At 42.2% G+C, this 22,682-nt stretch overlaps 5 non-coding genes across 5 annotated transcripts; 3 read left to right on the plus strand and 2 right to left on the minus strand.

Annotated features, from left to right (window-relative positions):
- The first annotated feature begins 1,086 nt into the window (after positions 1-1,086).
- On the plus strand, positions 1,087-1,158 carry TRNAN-GUU (transfer RNA asparagine (anticodon GUU)). Its single transcript has one exon. It is a non-coding gene; the product is annotated as a tRNA-Asn (tRNA).
- Positions 1,159-1,797: 639 nt separating this feature from the next.
- On the minus strand, positions 1,798-1,871 carry TRNAD-GUC (transfer RNA aspartic acid (anticodon GUC)). Its single transcript has one exon. It is a non-coding gene; the product is annotated as a tRNA-Asp (tRNA).
- A 731-nt stretch (positions 1,872-2,602) lies between these two features.
- Positions 2,603-2,676, plus strand: TRNAM-CAU (transfer RNA methionine (anticodon CAU)). Its single transcript has one exon. It is a non-coding gene; the product is annotated as a tRNA-Met (tRNA).
- A 2,732-nt stretch (positions 2,677-5,408) lies between these two features.
- On the minus strand, positions 5,409-5,495 carry TRNAS-GGA (transfer RNA serine (anticodon GGA)). The gene has a single exon. It is a non-coding gene; the product is annotated as a tRNA-Ser (tRNA).
- A 10,550-nt stretch (positions 5,496-16,045) lies between these two features.
- Positions 16,046-16,120, plus strand: TRNAP-UGG (transfer RNA proline (anticodon UGG)). The gene has a single exon. It is a non-coding gene; the product is annotated as a tRNA-Pro (tRNA).
- Positions 16,121-22,682: the final 6,562 nt, after the last annotated feature.

Here is a 22,682-nt window from a genome sequence, read left to right on the forward strand (position 1 = left end):
TCAACTCATTCCATTAATGTTGTTTCATTCCCCACGCGGCTGAATCCAACTCAGTCTTTATCCTGCCTTGGAGTTCTCTCTCATAACTGAAAGGAGGTATTTGATTTATCGGATTTCGAGCTAGCTGCCCTTTTCTTGCTCCTTGCCATTAGCGCAGCCTTTTTCTTTTTCTTAGCTTTATTTGAAGCGTAGTTTTTCACCTTCAAAAGAAGGCGCCAGCGCTTTTGTAGTGACCCCGGAGGGGTCCCGGGTTGCTTTGGCGCGCCCCACCCCGTCAGTCCTGTGTTGTACTTGACTTGACTCTCCCCCGCTTGCTGCTTGCTGATCGCAGTGTTCAAAAATGACACGAAGCTGGATATGAGTAGATGTTGTTGGTCGAAAACGTCTTTCATTCACAATGAAACAGAATGGTCTCGCTCGATGCGTCATTTTATGATGTGTATTTTCATATTAAGAGTTCTTAAAAGAACTCAACTCAAAGCCCAACCGTCAAAAGGATGCTACAATGTTCGAAATTCTCAACTTAACACGCCCCCTTACTTCCTTCGTGACCTCCCACTACTTCATCTACCGAAATGATTAGGCAGATCTCCTTTTTTCTAGCATTAAACCTGCTCATGATCCTTAGGCTATAGAGCATGGAGCAGACAGAGAGATGAAAGGACCACCTTCTCCTGCTTGCTTGATCGGAATCTATTTACATTTAGAATAGCTGAACTTCTTAAGAGCTACACTTAGTAGTTGAAACTCGGAGAGACAGAGAGAGTCCTCTCTCATACTTGCCAATTCCCTTGCTGATCAGCAAGGGAATTGGCAGGAACCAACCTTAGTTGCCCCTCGGTAGAGTGAGTCTACTTAGCGAACTGGCAGGACGCAGAGATCGATTGATCAATATGCATATCGAGAGTTGATGGTTGACCGCCGCCCCCCTTGTCCTGTCCTAGGGGCTCCCCGGCCGGGGAGGCAAAGGGGATTGCTATCGTCACCCTTTCTCCCGGTGTATGTGAAAGAGAAAAAGTGACGAACTTTTTTTCTTTTCGGTTGGTTGGTCCAAAGAACGAGAGTCAGCTTCCTTAAGTCCGTTCTTCCTCAGTAGCTCAGTGGTAGAGCGGTCGGCTGTTAACTGACTGGTCGTAGGTTCGAATCCTACTTGGGGAGATTTGATTCATTCTGAATTCGAATTGATAGTTATAGCTTTTCTGACTAGCGACCCCTGTCCTTCTCCTTTTTCTTTTCTAAAGACGCAGCAGAATCGTCAAACGGGACATCAAAAGTGGGAAGTTGATTGTAGGATTTCTATTCCTCACTCTCGTATAGGTGAACTTGGTTCATTCAATGAAAAGGGATAAGAAGGATCCACTGGGAATGAATGGGAAGACTGGGGTAGTATCTTCATTAGCCGGAAGGAATTAGTCTCCACTAGCGTAATTCGAAGAACGAACAAGAAAATGCGTCACTGTTTAGGTAGGAGGATGGATGGATGTGGTCCAATGGCTAAAGCTCTGCCAGCTTCTTGTAGACTGGCAGTCTCCGAGAGGAACCTTAACCCCCCGGGGGGAGGCCGGGTGGGATGGTATACTTTTTTTTCGCCACAAGTGGGAACTCAGTCCTTGGTAAGACACAAGGGGGGAAGGAAGATCTTCACTCATTCATTAAGTGCCTGCGGTGAGACGCGACCCACAACAAACGAAGGGGGTGGAGGGAGACCGAAGAAGGAACAATTGTCTTGAATGCTACGCTGGGATCAGCAGCTTCCAGTGAAGACAAAATGAGTCGGGCAGGAAGAGGAAGATCGTGCGGGGAAAACGGGGTTCGAACCCGCGACTTCTGGCGTGACAGACCAGCACTCTAACCAACTGAGCTATTTCCCCCTTTCGTAACTACTGTCGATTCAACAGTCACCTACCGGTTACCTTTGTAACTATACCAAAACCAAAGTAGCTGTACAACAGAATGCCCTTCGCCTTTAGTACTTTTTTTTTCTTTTGACGACAGTAGAAAGAAATGGCTCTGCTCGCTTAGACTCGGGGCTCCGCGCTCTATCAGCTATCAGTTAGTTGGCGCTACGCGCGACTTCAGTTGACAAAAGCGAACAAGATAGCGCTAGCGCCCGCGGTTTCGTTTGTTCGCCTTCTAAAAGGCCTACTGACCTGCCGGTGAAAAGCCGGTTACAAAATAAATAATAAGACGTAGGTAGTGCAAAAGTACCAAAACAACTGAAGCCTACATCCCACTACGTCTGGGTTCCCCCTTCCTATGAACCTTGAGTTAGAGGTCTTACCTTGAGTCAATAGGTAGGGTCAACTATACCAAAGTGGAAGGGCCACTATCTAAGCTATTAGTGGGCTGGTTTGAACTATTGATTTACTGAATCGAGTGAAGCTGTGTTGCGTAACAAGACTATAGGTCGCCAAGGCCTAGAAGTACAAGTGGTCGCCCTAACGGCCACTCTCAAACTCACTACTTGAGTGACGAAAGTCACTTAGCTTCTTTAATAGGGCTTTCCTTTCAGTTACTCCGGGGCCCCGGGAAGAGGAAGAAGGAGATAGAGCAAAGGGTCTCCTCTTTCTGTCCGCTCTTCCCGGCATGTAGAGATCTGATTGGGCTTATAGTTTAATTGGTTGAAACGTACCGCTCATAACGGTGATATTGTAGGTTCGAGCCCTACTAAGCCCATCTGACCTGCTTAATCAATGACTCCGGTAGTCACCTGAACCACTCTCTCGGATAGCCCACAGCCTCTCTTCTGGATGCGAAAGAAGATTCGATCAACGTACAAGGTTTGCCTTCTTGTGAGAAGGAGGGAATTGTGTTCTCAGTGCAAAAGGAGTCTTTGAGAAGGTTCAGTGAGTCTGAAGAGAGAGAAGATCAGTAGAGCAGTCCGGCAGCAGTTCGGGGGTCAGCTTTGGGATTTGCCTGATCGACCCCTACCAGTGTATTAATATACAAAAATGAAGATTGACATTCGTATGTACAATTTACTGGTTCTTCCTCCCGAATTGAGACCCATTGTTTATAGGTCTGGGGATAAAGTAGTGACTTCGGATATTAATGAACTTTATAAGAGAGTTATCCGTCGGAACAACAACCTTGCCTATCTATTAAAAAGAAGTGAATTAGCACCAGCAGATTTAGTAATGTGCCAGGAAAAATTGGTACAAGAAGCCGTGGATACACTTCTTGATAGTGGGTCCCGCGGGCAACCGATGAGGGATGGTCACAATAAAGTATACAAATCACTTTCAGATGTAATTGAGGGTAAAGAGGGGAGGTTTCGCGAGACTCTGCTTGGGAAACGGGTCGATTACTCGGGGCGTTCTGTCATTGTTGTGGGTCCTTCGCTTTCATTACATCAATGTGGATTACCTCTAGAGATAGCAATAAAGCTTTTTCAGCTATTTGTAATTCGCGATTTAATCACGAAACGTGCTACTTCTAATGTCAGGATTGCTAAAAGGCAAATTTGGGAAAAGGAACCCATTGTATGGGAAATACTTCAAGAAGTTATGCGGGGACATCCTGTTGAACAGAGCACCTACCCTGCATAGATTAGGCATACAGGCCTTCCAACCCACTTTAGTAGAGGGACGTACTATTTGTTTACATCCATTAGTGTGTAAGGGTTTCAATGCGGACTTTGATGGGGATCAAATGGCTGTTCACCTACCTTTATCCTTGGAAGCTCAGGCGGAAGCCCGTTTACTTATGTTTTCTCATACTCCTGTCTCCCGCTATTGGAGATCCTATTTGCGTGCCAACCCAAGACATGCTTATCGGACTTTATGTATTAACGATTGGAAACCGTCGAGGTATTTGTGCAAATAGATATAATAGTTGCGGAAACTCTCCAAATAAAAAAATAAACTACAATAATAACAATTATTATAAGTATACAAAAGATAAAGAACCCCATTTTTCTAGTTCCTATGATGCACTGGGAGCTTATAGACAGAAACGAATCGGTTTAAGCAGTCCCTTGTGGCTCCGATGGAAACTAGATCAACGCATCGTTGGGTCAAGAGAAGTTCCGATTGAAGTTCAATATGAATCTTTTGGGACTTATCATGAGATTTATGCCCACTATCTAGTAGTGGGAAATAGAAAAAAAGAAATCCGTTCTATATACATTCGAACCACTCTTGGTCATATTTCTTTTTATAGAGAAATAGAGGAAGCCGTACAAGGATTTAGTCGGGCCTATTCATACACTATCTAAACAAGGAAGTTAAATTCGGCGATGCCCCTTTCGGGGGGCATTCCGATTTCGCTAGTACCATCTTTTTTGCCGCGCAAATCCAGATTGAGATTGAGGAAAGGGAGTAAATTAAGTTTTCGAATCACTGACTCAGGCCCATTGTCGAATCCTACTCAGCAATTGTCGAATCCTACTCAGCCAAAAAAGGGGGTACTTATGTATGGCAGAACGGGCCAACCTGGTCTTTCATAATAAAGAGATAGACGGAACTGCTATGAAACGGCTTATTAGCAGATTAATAGATCATTTCGGAATGGGATATACATCCCATATACTGGATCAAATAAAGACTCTGGGCTTCCATCAAGCCACTACTACATCGATTTCTTTAGGAATCGAGCGGAACAACAGAGTTTTCTTTTGGAGAAACACTATTATTATGGAGCTGTACACGCGGTAGAAAAATTACGCCAATCCGTTGAGATATGGTATGCTACAAGTGAATATTTGAAACAAGAAATGAATTCGAATTTTCGAATAACGGATCCTTCTAATCCAGTCTATCTAATGTCTTTTTCAGGAGCCAGAGGAAATGCATCTCAGGTACACCAATTAGTAGGTATGAGAGGGTTAATGGCGGATCCTCAAGGACAAATGATTGATTTACCTATTCAAAGCAATTTACGCGAGGGACTTTCTTTGACAGAATATATAATTTCCTGCTACGGAGCCCGAAAAGGGGTTGTAGATACTGCTGTACGAACAGCGGATGCTGGCTATCTTACACGTAGACTTGTTGAAGTAGTTCAACATATTATTGTGCGTAGAAGAGATTGTGGTACTATCCAAGGTATTTCTGTGAGTCCTCAAAATGGGATGACGGAAAAACTTTTTGTCCAAACACTAATTGGTCGTGTATTAGCAGACGATATATATATTGGTTCACGATGCATTGCTTCTCGAAATCAAGATATTGGAATTGGATTAGTCAATCGATTCATAACTGCCTTTCGAGCACAACCGTTTCGAGCACAACCAATATATATTAGAACCCCCTTTACTTGCCGGAGCACATCTTGGATCTGTCAATTATGTTATGGGCGGAGTCCCACTCATGGGGATCTGGTCGAATTGGGGGAAGCTGTAGGTATTATTGCGGAAATCTATTTGATTTGATACATTGTGGTCGGTAACGTTGGTGAATTAACAGAAACGGAAAGAGAGGGATTCGAACCCTCGGTAAACAAAAGCCTACATAGCAGTTCCAATGCTACGCCTTGAACCACTCGGCCATCTCTCCTACATAATCTTATTATTGACCAGAAACTGAGTGAATAGCGAGTTTTCGTATCCCTGCAAGTACAGGTACAACCGATCACAGGTTCCATAGGGAGTTTGACTTCCTTTCCAATTTCATATTTCTCAACAACAACTTCTCTCATCCCCACGGATCTATTCCAAATTCTGGAATCGTCCCATGTTTCTATTTCGATTGTATGGCGTATACACGTTCTGCAAACAGAACGTATGGTTACTTTACTCTATTTTCTCATGGCTTGTTAAACCTTTCTTTTTTCTCTTTGGATCATAACCAAATCAAAACTTCTCGAGTTATCAGAATCCATAGTCAAATTCAGTCCTTGGTTATTCAAGTTAGATGAAATAGTAATAGTTTGGCTCATTGGTATACTACGAAATCCAATCTGATTCAAATATTTCATATCTCTCCTTGTCGGGACAATTTGAGCAGAAAGCCCATATCTATTATCTATTTTTTAGAATCGAATTAGTCTGTTTTTTTGCTATTTCGTACTGTATAATTCCATTGTTTATGGGATCATTTTCCCCGAGGGTTTCCAATCAATGGGGGCGTAGTATAGGTAGTTAGAGAGGCTCCCCTAGCTTGAATTCTTTTTACCCATTCTTAGAGAGTGATAGGTTTGATTTTTCCGTACCGTAATAGAAGAGCTCAGAAGAAAGACCTAATTATGTAAAAACACGACCATTCAAGCTAAAGATCAGAGGATCCGTAATAGGACTCTCATAGACTTGCCAGGAAATATAAAATTTGGAATCGGCTTTTGCGCTAGGCTCAAACTTGAGGGACGGAGCCTTTTATTTTGTTCGGGGAGTGGATTAAGAACGTTTTAGCCCCTCCCCTCATCTTTGATGTAGGAATGTCGCTATAAGACGAATAACCTTATTCCATGGTGAGTTTAGCTACCTCCAGAAAGTCAGTGTCTGAGTTATAGTCCGCGCGATCCATTCAAAGTCTGAGTTTCTAGAAAATTCCTTCCTCACCAAGTAGTCTTCTTGGCCCTCAAAAGGAGACAGCCGAGCTAAATGATCCATACGAGTCACTAGCTTGGAAGCCATTTGCCTTCAATGCAGTTTTAGAACTTTAAGTGTAAATATTTTCCCTTACAGGTTACTTGAAATAGACCTCATCTTCATAAACTTATTTTATAGCCGGCTGTCCAAAGAACTCCAATTGAAGATCGAAACTCGCTAGGACATTTCTCTGGCATGGTTCATATAGAAAAAGAGATATTCATGTTCCTCTGTAAGTAGAAAAAAGTTTTATGGTGTTTTGGGTATACAGAATCTCTTAGAAATGAACAGGGCATTGATTGCTAAGTGGTGCTTTCGTTTCAAGGACCCCACTGTCACAGGTCTTTGGAAGCAAATAATAAGAAAAATGTATAAAAGAAAAAAAGATGTATTCACCATTATAAAATGGTGTTGTCTCTGAGAAACACAACATTGAGTTAGGCTGTAAATACTTCGTTGGAAATGTTTGGATATATTTTTATGGAATGATAGATGTTTATGTGACTGTACACTGGCACACCTATATCCAACTTTGTTTGCAGCTTGCTATGAACAGGAGATTACTGTGGCTAAAGCTCTGGAACATGATAGTTTGCATTTTCCTATTTGAGTACAGGATGTTGTTCAGAGTGTTGGGCAGCATTGTGGAGAGATCACCCACAATTTGATTGTGATGTAGCTTTATGATATCTCCTCAAGGTATAGGGGCTTGCTTCTTACTAAAGGAATGGGGGAAAACTGATTTCTTGAAAAAGCATAGAAAAAGAGTGATCCGCAGACTTACTAATGTTCTCTGGCCAGGCCCGGGATTCATCTCCCCCAATCCCAATACATGCTACTTCTGATAAGTCATGGTGCCGTGGTGGGTGAACAACTCTCCAAACATTCAGGAGCTCCTCTTACAACCAAGCCAGGCCTATGTGAACTATCCGGGTACAGCTTTCTTCGTATTCCATGAGTGTCTCCCATGGGGTAACTCTATAATTTTCCAAGGTAAAAGAGCACCTGACCAATTCGAAACAAAAATAAAAAGGAACATAGTTCCAATAAAGGGAACCCAGGGACCATATTCTTCTCCAATCTGAGTTTTGCTCAAGTCTCGAATAAACTCAAGAACATATTCGAAGAAATTCTGACCATCGGTCGGGATGGTTTGTGGATTCCGAACAGCTATGATAACTGAACCTAGCAAAATAGTAATTACGACCCAAGAAGTGATGAGTACTTGGGCATGAATTTGGAAACCTCCTATTTGCCAATAGAAGTGTTGGCCTACTTCTACACCCGATATATCATATAACCCCTTGAGTGTTTTAATGGAACATGGTGTAATATTCATATTGTCCTCTGATAAAAATGGAACTTCAAAAAAGGAATTCTTTTGATTCAAGCATCTCTTTCTCAACTCAGCAACTTGAAGTATTAATCTTATATTTAATATACCAAGAAATCACATCTGATCATAATATATATCAATACCCTCTAATATATATCAATATTCCCCTTCTTTTATCTATGCAAAACTAAAAATAATAGTAATTAATCCTATAAATCTACGCAGTTGCTCAAGAATTAACTATTCTTCTTAATCAACGATTTCTTATATAGAGAGAACGGCCCTCAGAAATTGCAAATACTAATTTGTTAAGAATTAATCGAATTGAAGTCATAGTGTCATCGTTGGCAGGAATCGATATATTCGCAAGATCTGGGTCACAATTTGTATCGACTAAAGAAATAGTAGGAATCCCCAAAATGGCACATTCCCGAAGAGCTATATACTCTTTTTGCTGATCAAGGACGATCACAATGTCAGGCAACCTCGTCATATATTTGATCCCGCCGAGATATCTTTGCAAGGTAGATAATTTTCTCTTTAAGATTGCCGCATCTCTTTTTGGGAGATGGTGGAATTTTCCCATTTTTTCTTCTGCTCTTAAGTCTCTAAATTGAGAAAGTCTAGTTTTGGTAATCGACCAATTCGTTAACATACCGCTGAACCACTTTTTATTAACATAATGACAACGAGACCTTATTGCAGCTGATGCTACTAAATCCGCTGCTCTTTTTTTGGTACCAACAATTAAGAAGCTTTTTCCCTGACTTGCTGCATCAAAAACTAAATCACAAGCTTCTGATAAAAAACGAGCTGTTCTAGCAAGATTTGTAATATGAGTACCTTTACGCTTTGCCGAGATGTAAGGGGCCATTTTGGGATTCCATTTCTTAATACCATGACCAAAATGAACTCCCGCTTCTATCATCTCTTTCAAATTGATGTTCCAATATCTTCTTGTCATTTTTTCCACACTTCCTTTTTATTTTTTCTTTTTTCGTCTTACCATTACGGAATTAATTTCTTTTTGAAGATTAAGAAAGAGCCGAAATAGCTTGAAATAAATAATAATTGTTCCGATGGAACCTTCTACTCATAATTGACCATTGATACACGGTATAAACATAGCCTTAATGAATTAACTGACTTCTTTTACTTATTCAAATACAATTCAAATTCAAATACAAAATCGAAAATCAGACCTGTTAGCATTCTAAGGTCAAAAGTATAGTTTAAATTAAAGTAAAAAAATTGCTTTATGTATACTTAAATCGTATAAATAGGGGTAAACGGGGTCTCTGATGTTTCATAGAAATTGTTTGTTACGTCAGAATCAGAAGAAACTAATTCTGTATGGAGAAACAAAATATCTCTCATTTCCGACGCGAATAGATTTTTTTTTTAATTTCGAAATAAAGGTTCTTGTCTTGTGGGGAACGATGCACAAATTTTTGGAATCCGGTACCAACAGGTATAATCCCCCCCAGAACTACGTTTTCTTTCAGGCCTTTCAACCAATCAATACGACCTCGTAGGGCAGCTTTTGCTAAAACTCGAGCAGTTTCTTGAAAACTTGCTTCAGATATGAAACTTTGGGTATTCAGGGAAGCCCTTGTTATTCCCAATAAGATTGCCCGATAATAGATCGATTCATCTAAAGCCCGCCCTGCTTGTTCCGCTCGCAATAGTCCTATTAATTCCCCAGGTAAAAAAACATTAGACATTCCATCTTCGGAAACCCTTACTTTTGATGTTACTTGGCGTATAATAATTTCTATATGTCTATTATGGATCTGTACCCCTTGGGATCGATAAACCTTTTGGATCTTATTAACCAAAGAGATACGACTTTGGGCTATGGTTAGCTCAGCTCCAATCAAGAATCCCCAGGGAACCCCAAGAATTCTTGGTATACGTTCATTCCAATCCTCAATTCTCCTTTCGAGATTCGGCGATAGTGAATCAATTGAACGCGCTTCGAAGATTTGTTCTACTTTTGGAAGACCTTGCGTTATATCACTGGATCTCGATTTTTCATATATAAACGTAACTAACCTATCTCCTTTGTAAAGGATTTTTCCATAATGACCATGAACAGTTGCTCCTATAGTGGCCAAATAAGGCTTAGCTGCTCTTAGAACAAAGGAGTCCATATTAATAATGAAAATTTGACCAGATTTTTTTATGTGTGATTTAAATAGACATAAATTTTCACAAATAAATTGTCCAAGGTGAATTATTGCCAATGTCTCTTCCCATGAGTCATGATGGAGAAAGTGCCAATTCAAATGGAATGGCTCCAACATAGGCGTAGTTGCTTCTTTCATCCAGCCCAGCACGCCATATAATCCCTTTTCCATGCCCGTGCTTTTACCTCTTTCTACGCCTAAGTTAATGTCGATCCAAAGGAAGCCATTTAGATCTGAGTTAAGGAAGGAAGTGAATTTAAGCAAGAGAGCGATAGGATAGATATAAAGCTTAGACCAATAGGCATCTTAGGAAAGCCGGTTTTTAGGAAAAAAAGTATATTAGTATACTACCTCTTGGAGTTTCAGTTGCTATCCATTCTGTTTGAGTGCCATATAGCTTTTCCTATTCAGTTCTAGAACTAGTGGTTACAGCGAATGAGCAATCTTGTGTATATCCAAGGTAAAGGGCAAGAGACTCTGTCAATTCATCCAATGAGTAAGCAGGACAGTGAAGTTAGAAATCCTTTAAGTCCCTCTTGAATTTAAGTAAACTCCGGCCCTCAAAAGTAAACAAGTTTTCAAGGGTAGGGGTAGCGTTTACTAGCCAGCAAGTAAGATAACAAAGCTCTTTTTTTCAATAAGAAAAAGTAGTAGTTTTCCACGGCGGTGGGGTCTCAATGGAGGAGAACTTTCCTGTTCATCCTACACTACAGCATAGGCAAGATCTCATCCTTCGGCGAATCTAGGGGCTCAGAAGAGTGTCACCAACGACGGTAAATCGGTGGGCCAAACCAAAGAAAGACTGTCTCTTTAACGACGTGGTCACGGGGATACGATCCGACAAGAGAGATGCTGAAGAATATGCCCTCCTCAAGGGGTCAAGCACTCGATCAGAACTAAATCATCCTGCGGCACTCACAGCATGAGCACATAGGGCAAGATAAAGAGAAGGATAAACGCTAAAGAGATCGTCAACTTCACCTTGGCATGCTTCCATCAGTGCCTCAAAACATTTGCTATTCTTATCTCTAGAAGGGTGCTTCTATTGTTGTAGTGTTTCTAGCGAAAGAGGATTTACAGTCCCACGCCAGCAGCCTGCCAGAACCATTAATACAGGGTTTGATCCACTGAACACTTGTTTTTATCTACGAAGAGTTGAGTTGCTACCTCGAGGTGTCGACTTAGCTATTTGCCGAGAAATAAGCACAGCCTGCCTTCTTCCCATTATGTCGACAATTAGGTAGAGCTCTTATGGGGGCTAGGTTACTAGGATATGACCGCTCCGCAATAGAACATGGCACTAATGTATCCCCTAAGGTCCCAGCACCTTTTGATCAATACCAAAATCATAACATTTCTGTATGATAATTTTAGATTGCTCTACCAGGCCTGACTACCAAGATTGACCTCTCCATGCTCGTCATTTCTAGTGCTTACACAACCTCCTGGCGCCTTATTTACTAACAATTCCCCGGGTGTAAGCCAACACATGCAAATGTCTTTTATTTCATTTAAAAACTCCGCTTTGTCGACATCGTCTTTTCCAAACATTCAAGGTCTTAGTTGCAAGTATGAGAAATGTTGGTTTTGGTTAATAAAAATGAAACATTCAGGACTGGATATTATTTGACAAATAAGCCTTTACTTAATTCACGCTCCGCCCTCAAAGTGCCAATTTAAAAGCGAACAGCTAGAAGCTCCCGCATTAGAAGCTAGAATTGACGCCATGGCATAAGGCATCGCCTCCATGCTATGTGCACACGGCCCCAAAGTGGAATGGCTAATTTGCACAATCTGGGAAGCCCGGCCTTCTCCCTCTCAGTTCCTCCGCAATCGACTTACCAGAAATCGTCGTGGCAACTCCACTTCAACCCCCCACTCTTTCCCGGTGCCTATACTTAGCCCTTTGAAAAGTCTTCCAGTACCTCCCGCGTGGCAGCCCGTCAGAAGCATGCCTCATAAGAATCTTTGTGGCGACGGTCGAAGCCTCCTCACTCAACTTCTGAATCAAACCACCTTCTGGCTTCGTACTACTACTACCTCCTAGGTCGTCGTTCTTTCCATTGCTTCGGGTTCCTTCCTCTGCTTCGGCGCTGCCAAACTCCTTCGTATTTACGTACACAAATTTGCTCTCTGGACCCATCTCCTGGTTCATCTTTTCGACCATCCTCTTCAATTTCTTGTTGTAACCTTCAGTGACTCGATTCGCGGATGCTGAACACTCCCCTGTAGGCATGAACTCCAGAGCACGAACGTACGGTATACAACCGAGTGGCCCGACGTCGGACACAACAAACTTTCGAGCACCCAGTTCATTTAGCCTCTTAATCGAGGGAAAGAAAATAGAGGTCAGCAGCAAACAAGAGCAAGCGACACAAAACTACAGTAGGGATAAATTGGCAGAACCTTCTGATAAAATGTCAGATTGGAAACCAACACGTCCAGAAAGTATGAAGGATAAGGCTTCTCTCGTCCAAAGAACGGTACTGAAGGTGAAAGATACTCCAAAATGTCATTGGATCCTGCAGCTACAATGAAGAGCGCCGTCTTGAAGAAATCACTTGCTGCTTCCTCCTCCATGTTCTCCAGTATCTGAGCTCTGGTCTTTTCGAAGTAGCTGATTTGCTGTCCTAGTGGAACTCTTCCAATCTACAAAGATGTTTCATAAGCAAGAAAGATTGGGGAAATATCCATAACTGCTACGCAATCAAGGAATTTGCATACATAAAAAGAACGGGTCTCATCAAATATGCCAGAAGAACCAGAGGTATAGTTGAAGAGGTATAGTTGATCCCACTGTTCGTCATTGCAGCACTTGAATTTGGAGTGGGTGGAGGAAATGATCTCTGCCCCAAGGCTTCACCTGAAAGCGTACTGACTGGAAATGTGAAATCCGCTATGCAATCACAGTAACTCATGAAATCCGCACTTGACAGTACCAAGGATATCAGCAATTCTCATCCCATTTGCTTCCAGTTGGCTTGCCGCCAGAGAATGCGAATAGAAAGCATACCCTTTTTCCTCAATCGTCAAGGTCGTGGATTTGGATCGATTTCGGTTTTACGGGCTTCATACATTGTGAAGAAAAGTACTCGGCATTGGAAAGCATCACGTTCTGGCCACACACAAAAGAAGTCGGTGGAAGGTATGGAATTTCTCGGCTGAAGGTCTGAAAGAAAGTAATCGCTAGTGCTCTCGGTTCCAGCAACGAGTCTTCTCTCTGAGAATTAAGGAAAACAAACTAACCTTGTCTGTCTATGTTCACCTTGACATGAAAGAGTCTTTTCCTAACCTTACTGTTCTACCTGGCTAGTTCACTTCACTTTTTTCGAGGGATCCTGCATCTGCTTCAGTTGATTAGGTGCCTTTTTCTTTACTATTTCTAAGATAAGGAAGATTTCCGCTGAGGCGGGCAAGGAAGGAGGAGGCAGGTCGTCAGTTACGAAAGAGCACCATCCATCCGCTTCTGTTTCTGAAATAGTCGGCATCGAAAGCCGGGGCAATTTCCTAAGCTAGGGCTAAGTACCAAAAGCAGGCAGCTATTGAGTATTCACTAAATGAACAAGACAAAGGCCGCCCTTCCTATCATGATCTGAACTAGTAGCTTACAAAGAGAAAGACTCTGATTCGATAAACAACCTAGTAAGAAAAAGAAAGAATGACACGGACTTTTCACTAAAAAAAGAAACTATCTATACTATAGGTTCCTAGACTCATCAAATAAATAGAAAATCTTCACTGAACAATAGCAAAAGTTCCCACCTAAGTTCGGTATCCCGGCCAAGTGCAGAGTAGAGAGAATCGGGTGCTTCCAGTGATTAGTTATCAGAAAGCCCAGTTTTCCCGAGCCTCCTAATAAAGAAAGGTTAGAATCGGCGCTTCTGCCTAAGTATTTTTTTTCATTTCTTTGATTGAACATTCCAAGCTTCCTTTCTATTATACCTAATGCCCATAGCTAGTTTGATTTTGGATTTGTCTATTCTTTTCTTTTTGAAAAAGCTTTATTCGCCCCGCGCGAGAGAGTTGAACAAATAGCATAGCCTCTGGGATGTTGGCCCTAGTGAAGGGGAGCTCTTCGCAGCTGTCAGTGGAAAGATGGAAATTGGTTCTAAAAGAGCCAAGCTTGGGATAAGAGATATGGTTGGTTGGCAGAATGGAAGGAATGCTATTCTAATGGGAACCGGGAAAAGAATGGTTCCCAATACAGGGCCCAAAGAAGAGAGACGAAAGGAAGTAGTGAAAGAAGAAATCAAGTACGCGGATCAAAGTGAAAAATCACATAGCTACTAAGTCAAAACGTCCAATGAGAATGGAGATCAAGAAGGACATGAAATCCATTAGCAGCTCTATCAGTTATTTCATTATTGGCATTCCTTAACCAATAGAAAAAGAAAGAGATCACAAGCGTTATCAGTCTCCAGACGCATCTATCTATAAAAAGGAGTAACGCACCTGATATGAGATACATACTGGAGTCAAGGATTGAGACCACTAGTGAGAAGGCAAAGAAATCGTTTTTATGTATCGGAAGGGAAAGAAGGACCATCCATTGGCAAGCACTTAAGGACAATGGCTGGATTAATGAACTCCGACAACTGCTTTCCCTTGCAGCACGTTGCCAACTAAGCTCTCTTACGTACCAACTGAGCCACTTATTTACAACGGAAAGGTAAGTCCGTTAGGCACAACTGCAAATGGAGTTTATTACCTTAGCATTCCCAACTGTAAGGGATTACCTTAGGACAACTGGAAATGGGACGGGAGAGGCTTTATCAACTAATCTTTCAGCTTCATATGCCGCCGATCCTTGACAGGCAAAAGAAAACCTCTATTCCGAGGCTAGCTTTCTTCCTTGTTTGGTGGGGCTCTCCGCCTTTACCTGCCCGTTCTTTCCTTGCCACCATTGTGGTGCCGGTCTCACCCCCTCTGCTGAGGAAGGGCTTTCCTCTTCTTCCTGTGTACCTCTAGTGACTCGACTCGTGTCTTGGAGGTCCTAATGTTCCTATTTGCCTTTGCGTTTTTGCGCCTCTAGAAGCCTCATCGCTTTTTCACGGTCAAAGTTCAAGAAATAGGGTTTCTGATCAGCAGAAAGAATGAACTGTAGACCCGCTAAACAGCTGCACCAAGAAAAATGGCTCTTTCAGCACCCTCAAGAATAGCTTGCGCGTTGGCCCAAAGAATCCCATTTCTTTCTTGGTTGGACTAACCCAACCGGCAATTTCCGTCTTTCTGAATTGGGATAGTCAGATTCAGTCTTTCTTTCGTATCAAAGTAAGTTCTTTCCTTGATTCTTTCTTTTCGTGCATGACCTTTCTCGAACTTTCGAAAAATGATAGAATTTACTTTTCCGCAGCCACTATTTGGACTTCTCCTTTTAAGCTAAGCAATTATGAACGGAACGGGCAAGAGTGATCTTCAAAAGCCCAGGTTGGCTTTCCCACTTCCAAATCCGTAATAGTAAAGTAAGAGTAAGGTGCGGATAGCGGACAATTTCCATAATAGATAGCTAAAGTGCTTAATCCTGAGAAGATGGGAGACGTCGATTGTTAGAGTACTCTTGACAAGTGCATTTCTCAAATTCTAGCCAACAGATTGAAAGCATGCCTGCCTGTTTGTTCTTTTCAGTTCCAATCAACCTTCTTTTTCTTTTTGAATCCAAGCAAGAGGATGCGCTAACGCGCAACGGCTTTCGCGCTAGTTGCTCAAAAAATCGTATAAAAATCAAGCAAGAAAAAGGTTCTGGCAGGCTGCTGGCGTGGGACTGTAAATCCTCTTTCGCTGGCTGGGCCCAATCCAAACGGAGTGAGTGGTTCGATTCCACTCTCAGAACGAGACTGAACGAAAGAAAATGCAAGTGAAACGAGACGAGAATCAAATTGTAGGCTTATTTCCTAAAAGCGGTGGTTCTCGCCTCCCTGTGCCGCGGGGTGGGCGACTGCGGTTCGAGTCTTTTTCGATCGGGTAGATCCATACCATATGTTCCGGGGGGGGAGACGAGGTGTAGCGCAGTCTGGTCAGCGCATCTGTTTTGGGTACAGAGGGCCATAGGTTCGAATCCTGTCACCTTGATGTGGTATTCACAGGGGCCGAAGTGCAAAGCCCCGTAGCCTATCCGTGGTCGGGAAGGCAGGCGAAAAGCACGCACAAAAAAAAAAGAAAGCTAGAATTTTGTTTTTTCTTTTCTTCTTTTGAAACCCATTATCAGGCTTTTGCTTTTGATATTCTATATCTATCTAATATTAGAAAGCTATTTCACTGGTTTGATTTACATACCTCAGTCATGTTATTTGTCTAGCCTTCAATCAGAATAGCCTCTCCACCGGTTCCGAAGATTCTTTCGGCATCAATGTGCTTTTGGAATCTTCCTATGAAACAAATAACATTCAGGAACTGTTTAGGACAGAACAGGCCTCAGTAGAAAGCGAGCTTTTTTCGCGTATAGCCAACCTCGAAGCCCAATTAGCGCACGGGCTGCCCCCTCAACTCAACCCTGGCGAGTACGCTAACTTGGTCAGGGAGCATTTAGACGGTGCAGTTAGTATTGACCACTACCGCCAAGTCCATAATTCCTAAATTGATGAAGTACACATAATGGAGCTCAAAAGCCGATTACAAAATATACTTTTTGAGCATCTTGAAACCGCACATAATAAATATTATGAATGAATCACCTTACAATAACATACGAGAGACTGCTTTCGATTTTTTCGAACAACAAGTCGAACCCAATGAACAATTCCATTCAAAGGAATGTTCTAGAGGGGGCCCTTTTCCGCTATATTCGCGATATTGAACAAAATGGAAGAAATTCTTCACGATTTCTAGAGTTCCGGGATTACTTCACTGATATCGATTTTTTCCTAAGCACGGCCTCTACTCTAGGTTAGTTCAAAGTGTAGTACAACGAACTATCGATACACCGAAAACGAGTAAAGATGGGTACATAAAATGAAGACATCGTGGATTACCCAAATTGGGACGACGATAGGACATTTCACTTTCTTTCGCAATATTTCTGATCATGACTCAACCACTAGGAAAGGGGATTGCTTACTCTCAGCCACGTTTTTCGCTTATGCTTAGTCAAGTGAGGATTCCATTCGAAGTAACGTAACAGGAGCACCATCTTCAAAACTTCTCGGGATCCGGAGTTTCTCGAGAAAAGGTCCCATCCTTCAATATCATGATTGGGTCAACCAGGCCAGATCATAAGTGAAATAGTTTGATCGGGTCGACCATTAAGAGATCATGAGTGAATAGAAAATCGAAAACGTACATAGCTGTTCCAGCGGAAATACTTTGTTTAATTCTACCACTTCTACTAGGAGTAGCCTTTTTAGTGCTAGCTGAACGTAAAGTAATGGCTTTTGTGCAACGTCGAAAGGGTCCTGATGTAGTGGGATCGTTCGGATTGTTACAACCTCTAGCAGATGGTTTTAAATTGATTCTAAAAGAACCTATTTCACCAAGTAGTGCTAATTTCTCCCTTTTTAGAATGGCTCCAGTGGCTACATTTATGTTAAGTCTGGTCGCTTGGGCCGTTGTACCTTTTGATTATGGTATGGTATTGTCAGATCCGAACATAGGGCTACTTTATTTGTTTGCCATATCTTCGCTAGGTGTTTATGGAATAATTATAGCAGGTTGGTCTAGTAAGACTATACTCGCGGGGAAGGAAAAACGAGCAGTTTACGCTTTAGTAGCAACCGTTTTACTGGCTCTAGTATCCACTGGCTTTCAAGGAATGGAATATTACCAAGCACCCTCCACTATTGGTGACGGTAATTTTATTTTGCCTAAGCTAGCAGGGGATCCGGCTCAACCTGCAGACACACCGCCAGTTCTGCCAGATCCAGCAGGGGATCCGGCTCAACCCGCGGGTGCACCCCTTGTTCCTGCAGTGCTGCAGGCCCCTGCCATTTCTCAACCGCCCCAGGTTTCATCGATACCGTCATCCCAGAATCAAGGGAGAATGACAGAGGATCGAGTACGAGACGTAGCTGAGGAAGCAGCCAAGGGCTCGGTTAAGGGCTGCTGCTCGTCTCTTTTCGAGTGCCTATGTTCTTGCGGATGCGAGAACTTTTGCTTTTAGCGGGCGTCGAGGCCAACAATTGCCGTTGGTACAACCAAGACCTATGGTCAGTGCAGTGAGATTTGTGGAACTAATCATGCCTTTACGCCTATCATCGTAGAAGCAGTGACTTTGAAAGATTATGCGGATTGGGTATCCAATCAATCTTTATACCTACTATTCCGTCTGGTTTTTGGTTTCTAGTTTGATTTTATTAGTAGCTATGATTGGGGCTATAGTACTGACTATGCATAGGACTACAAAGGTGAAAAGACAGGATGTATTCCGACGAAATGCCTTGGATTTTAGGAGGACTATAATGAGGAGGCCGAGAGCTAGCACGAAAACAGTGATTCTTGAACGGCCAAGAATCACAGCAAAGAACAGAACACCTCGTTCCCATTTCTCTTTTTGTACGGGGAAGTCCGTGGGGACCCACTCCCGAAGTGTCTCCTCCTGGGCCGAATTTAGCGAGCTCCTACCCGTAGTGGCCCCCTACGTTGAAACTGTAGTTGAAACTGCGGGGAGTGTACCGATGCCACAAAGGCCTTAGGTTTGATTCGACTTCTTTTCCAATTGTCTTTATCTAAAGGCTGAATTCGCTTGTTTATAGGTTGTTCCTGTCCTGTAGTTCAATACACTATTCTAAGGCCTGTTGCCTATACAGGATCTCAAGTTTCTAGTACAGTCAGCTTTGGTTATCGCTATACCCTCTCTAGACAAACGATTTGATTCAACCCACTCTACTACTGGTACAGTAGCACCCTGCCTTAATAATCGCATAGGCACCCGGGAACCTTACTCAGTAAAGAAGGAGACTCCCTAAACAAGACTGCTAGCTGGTATGGAGGGACTAGCTTTGCTTGCTTCCTAGTCAAATATGCCCTATCCGTCTTACTTTAATATGGAATGGTATATATATAAATATCCTTCCTGCAGAACTGAGAAGGTCTTAAGGTCTACACGTGATAAATACGTCTAATACTACGATAGGAGAACTACTAACTTCCGCCATCTGCATTAGTTACGTTAGCGTAGGTAGGCGGTTCTCATGCCAAAGGGGAAGATCTCGCTCAGCCAAGTGCACAACCTGAGTAAGTACACTTATCGAGGAGTGATAGGGCAGCAGAGTTTGAGGCAAAAAAAAGATTTGGGTGGCTATGGGTGATATGGGGAATCTAACAATTAATTGACAATGATTTCACCGTGGTGTGCATTGGTAGCTTCAAGACGAAGGCATTTTCCATATGTAAGCCACAATTTCAGTATCTTATTCTTCTGAACCAGGAAAAGCGTTCTGGTAAGGAGTATGAAAGAAGAGTACGAAAAAGGAAGTCAAAAGTGGTAGATCCAGGACATGCCAATTTCTTTCTCATCTTTCGCATCGCCGCGCATGGTTTTCTCAAGATCGTATTTAATTAAAGAAGAACGGAGATTGAGAAGAAGATAAAATGAACTTAAGTCCTCGTCTCAAGAGAGGGACGAGTCGAAATTCGTTCTGGACTTGTGCACGTAAAAAGGCTTTCACGTTTGTAAAGAGAAGAAATGGGTAGAGCAAAAAAAGAACATAGAAAAAGAATAGGCCTGATTTGATTCGTCTGCTCGTGGGATTGCCGATACTGCTACCCGGCTACACTGAAAGAGGGAAGCGAATAGCCTGAAGATTCTTTCCTTTGTTGTCTCACTATCAGAGCTTGCGAGAGAGACCAAAAATACTCTCTTCGGCGACTTAGACTTACTCATTTTGGCGATGTCTGGCACCCGCGCAGGAAGGGTTGAATTGTCTGAATTTCACTCTGTGAGATAATGGATCTAACGTTAGGGCTTAGTTACTCCATCTCTCTAGCCGGAACTACTTGAACCCGAGTAATTAGCTTCCTTAAGCCATGTCCATGTCCATATTTATGGAGCTAAATCGGATGGTAACTAGATTCATTCCGTAGCATGGGATTCTGTAAGAGCATCTCTAAATAATAGCTACGCATCAGTTTGAGTTCGAGATTGAAAAGTCCTCTCAAGTTGACTATTTTTGGATAAATGGGTCCTGTCAAACTGTTGTGACTGGCATCAAAATACGAAAGGCTTGTTAGATTACCAATACTATGTTAGCATTATCAAGACTGCAATCTATCACAATTTTGAGATGCTCTATAATTATAGATACCAAGAAAACATGATTATCTGTAAATTGAGGACTTGGTCCAGAAGTGAGAAAATAGGTGTGAAATTCCAGGCTAGGGTTAGCAAGGAATTGTTTGGGCTGATTGAGGATATAGAGCTGATGGAGCTACCTTTGCAAGGGCGCAAATTCACTTGGAACAATGCTGTGTCAGCTGCTAAGTTAGACAGATTCCTTTTTACAATAGACTGGGATTAAATGTTGTATACCCATGCTGTGGCGACAGCCCCTTCCTAGATATGGTTCAGACCATGTTCCTTTGTTGCTGGAGTGTGAGACTGAACTGTTCAAAGGGTTTTTCAAGTTTGAAAGATCATGGTTTCAACAAGAAGACTTTATTCAGAGGATGGAGGTGGCATGCACTGTTGTTAAAAGGAGAATTGGGGAAGCCTTTTGAGTACATTTACAACAGATGAGAAAGTGTTTTAGGGGTGGAGTGCAAATGTGAATAGAGAGATTAGGAGAACAAAGGAAGAATTGTTGACCAGTCTGGATAAGTTGGAGCTTTAGCAGGAAGAGAGGGAATTGGAGCAAGAGGAGTGGGAGTGCGTTGATTACTGATTTCACTGGGGTTCCCCTACCGTCCAGAGAGAGTTGTCGCCAGGTCCTCGAAAAAAGAATCTGCCATAAAAGAGATGGAGATTGACCGGCCACCCTTAAATAAAAAACGATTATTTGTAGGCAGGAACATCTATAGAAGCGAACCTTGGCGTGTATGTTTTCTTTGACCTTAGCGGCCTTCTTCGTTGGAAAGAACATTTCTCCCTTTTTCCGCTGCGCATTTCTCCGCCAGAATCCTCGTAGTACTTGTTTTGGAGAATATCCTAATAAGTTTAGCTTATTTCCGCCAGAATCCTCGTAGTACTTGTTTTGGAGAATATCCTAATAAGTCGTGGCTTACAAGCTAGCCCCTACTCCTTGCCCCAAACAAAAGTACTTGTTTTGACCGACCTATTACGAGCCAAAAGTAGTACACACAAGAGTGAAGTCAGGGCAAAAACCCTACTAGATGGTATTTGGAGAATATCCTAATAAGTTTAGCTTATTTCCTTGCTTTGTCAAAATACCCTATTTTACATGGATTGACCTGGTAACCTACCTCTACTGGTTTGTAATTTCCATATCTTTAGGAAAGACCGGATCAGAACATGAATTTCTGGGCTTACTTAGAAGATGTTGATCGAAGTACTCTATATCCCTCTTATGGGGCTAAGCCCGCTATCAGGCTGTGAGCTGGAATCAATATTTTCAATTGTATCTAATAGAATTTATTTGAAGGCTTTCCTTGGAAAAACCTACGCCCACCATAAAAAAAAGTATCCCTTTCTCTTTCTCTTTTCGGGAGCAGAGCTGAAAAAATAAAATCAAATAAAATAGTTACTCTATGATGATGACTAGATTGAGTTCAACGGATATGAAGGATATAAATATGCTATTTGCTGCTATTCCATCTATTTGTGCATCAAGTCCGAAGAAGATCTCAATCTATAATGAAGAAATGATAGTAGCTCGTTGTTTTATAGGCTTTCTCATATTCAGTCGGAAGAGTTTAGGTAAGACTTTCAAAGAAACTCTCGACGGGAGAATCGAGTCTATTCAGGAAGAATTGCAGCAATTCTTCAATCCTAACGAAGTCATTCCGGAGGAATCCAATGAACAACAACGGTTACTTAGGGTCAGCTTGCGAATTTGCAGCACCGTAGTAGAATCATTACCAACGGCACGCTGTGCGCCTAAGTGCGAAAAGACAGTGCAAGCTTTGTTATGCCGAAACCTAAATGTCAAGTCAGCAACACTTCTAAATGCCACTTCTTCCCGTCGCATCCGTCTTCAGGAAGATATAATCACTGGTTTTCACTTTTCAGTGAGTGAAAGATTTGTATCCGGGTCTACGGTAGAAGCTTCTACCGTAGAACAAATTCGAGGAGAGGCCTTCGTACCCATAGACCTAATTCGAGAAGGCTTGATAGTCCTAAGAAAGGTGAGGGTGGGGGGTTCTATTTTTGAAGAATAAGGAAGAGGAATAGAATCTCATTCATGTGTTCATGCTAACAGAAGAGCGGATCCAATACACATACATAAGGCATCGGTTGTTCTTAACAGCGATGGCTATTCATTTAAGTCTTCGGGTAGCACCACCAGATCTTCAACAAGGTGGAAATTCTCGTATAGTATAATCGTGATCCTGGTATCGCTCGAGCATCTCTTTCTGATGAAACCTTTGCCCTTGCTTTCTCCACTACACCTGGTAACACACATATCTTGGTAGGAATTCTTCGATCTATCCAAGGGAGGCTTATTCCTTTAAGCAGAGTATCCAGTTCGGCATTCCCCTTTTCTTTCTGATCGTGGTCCTTCTCCTTTATCCGAATCAGAGGTGC

This window comes from Miscanthus floridulus, chromosome 4 (assembly GCF_019320115.1).
Source record: "Miscanthus floridulus cultivar M001 chromosome 4, ASM1932011v1, whole genome shotgun sequence".
Taxonomy (NCBI): Eukaryota; Viridiplantae; Streptophyta; class Magnoliopsida; order Poales; family Poaceae; genus Miscanthus; species Miscanthus floridulus.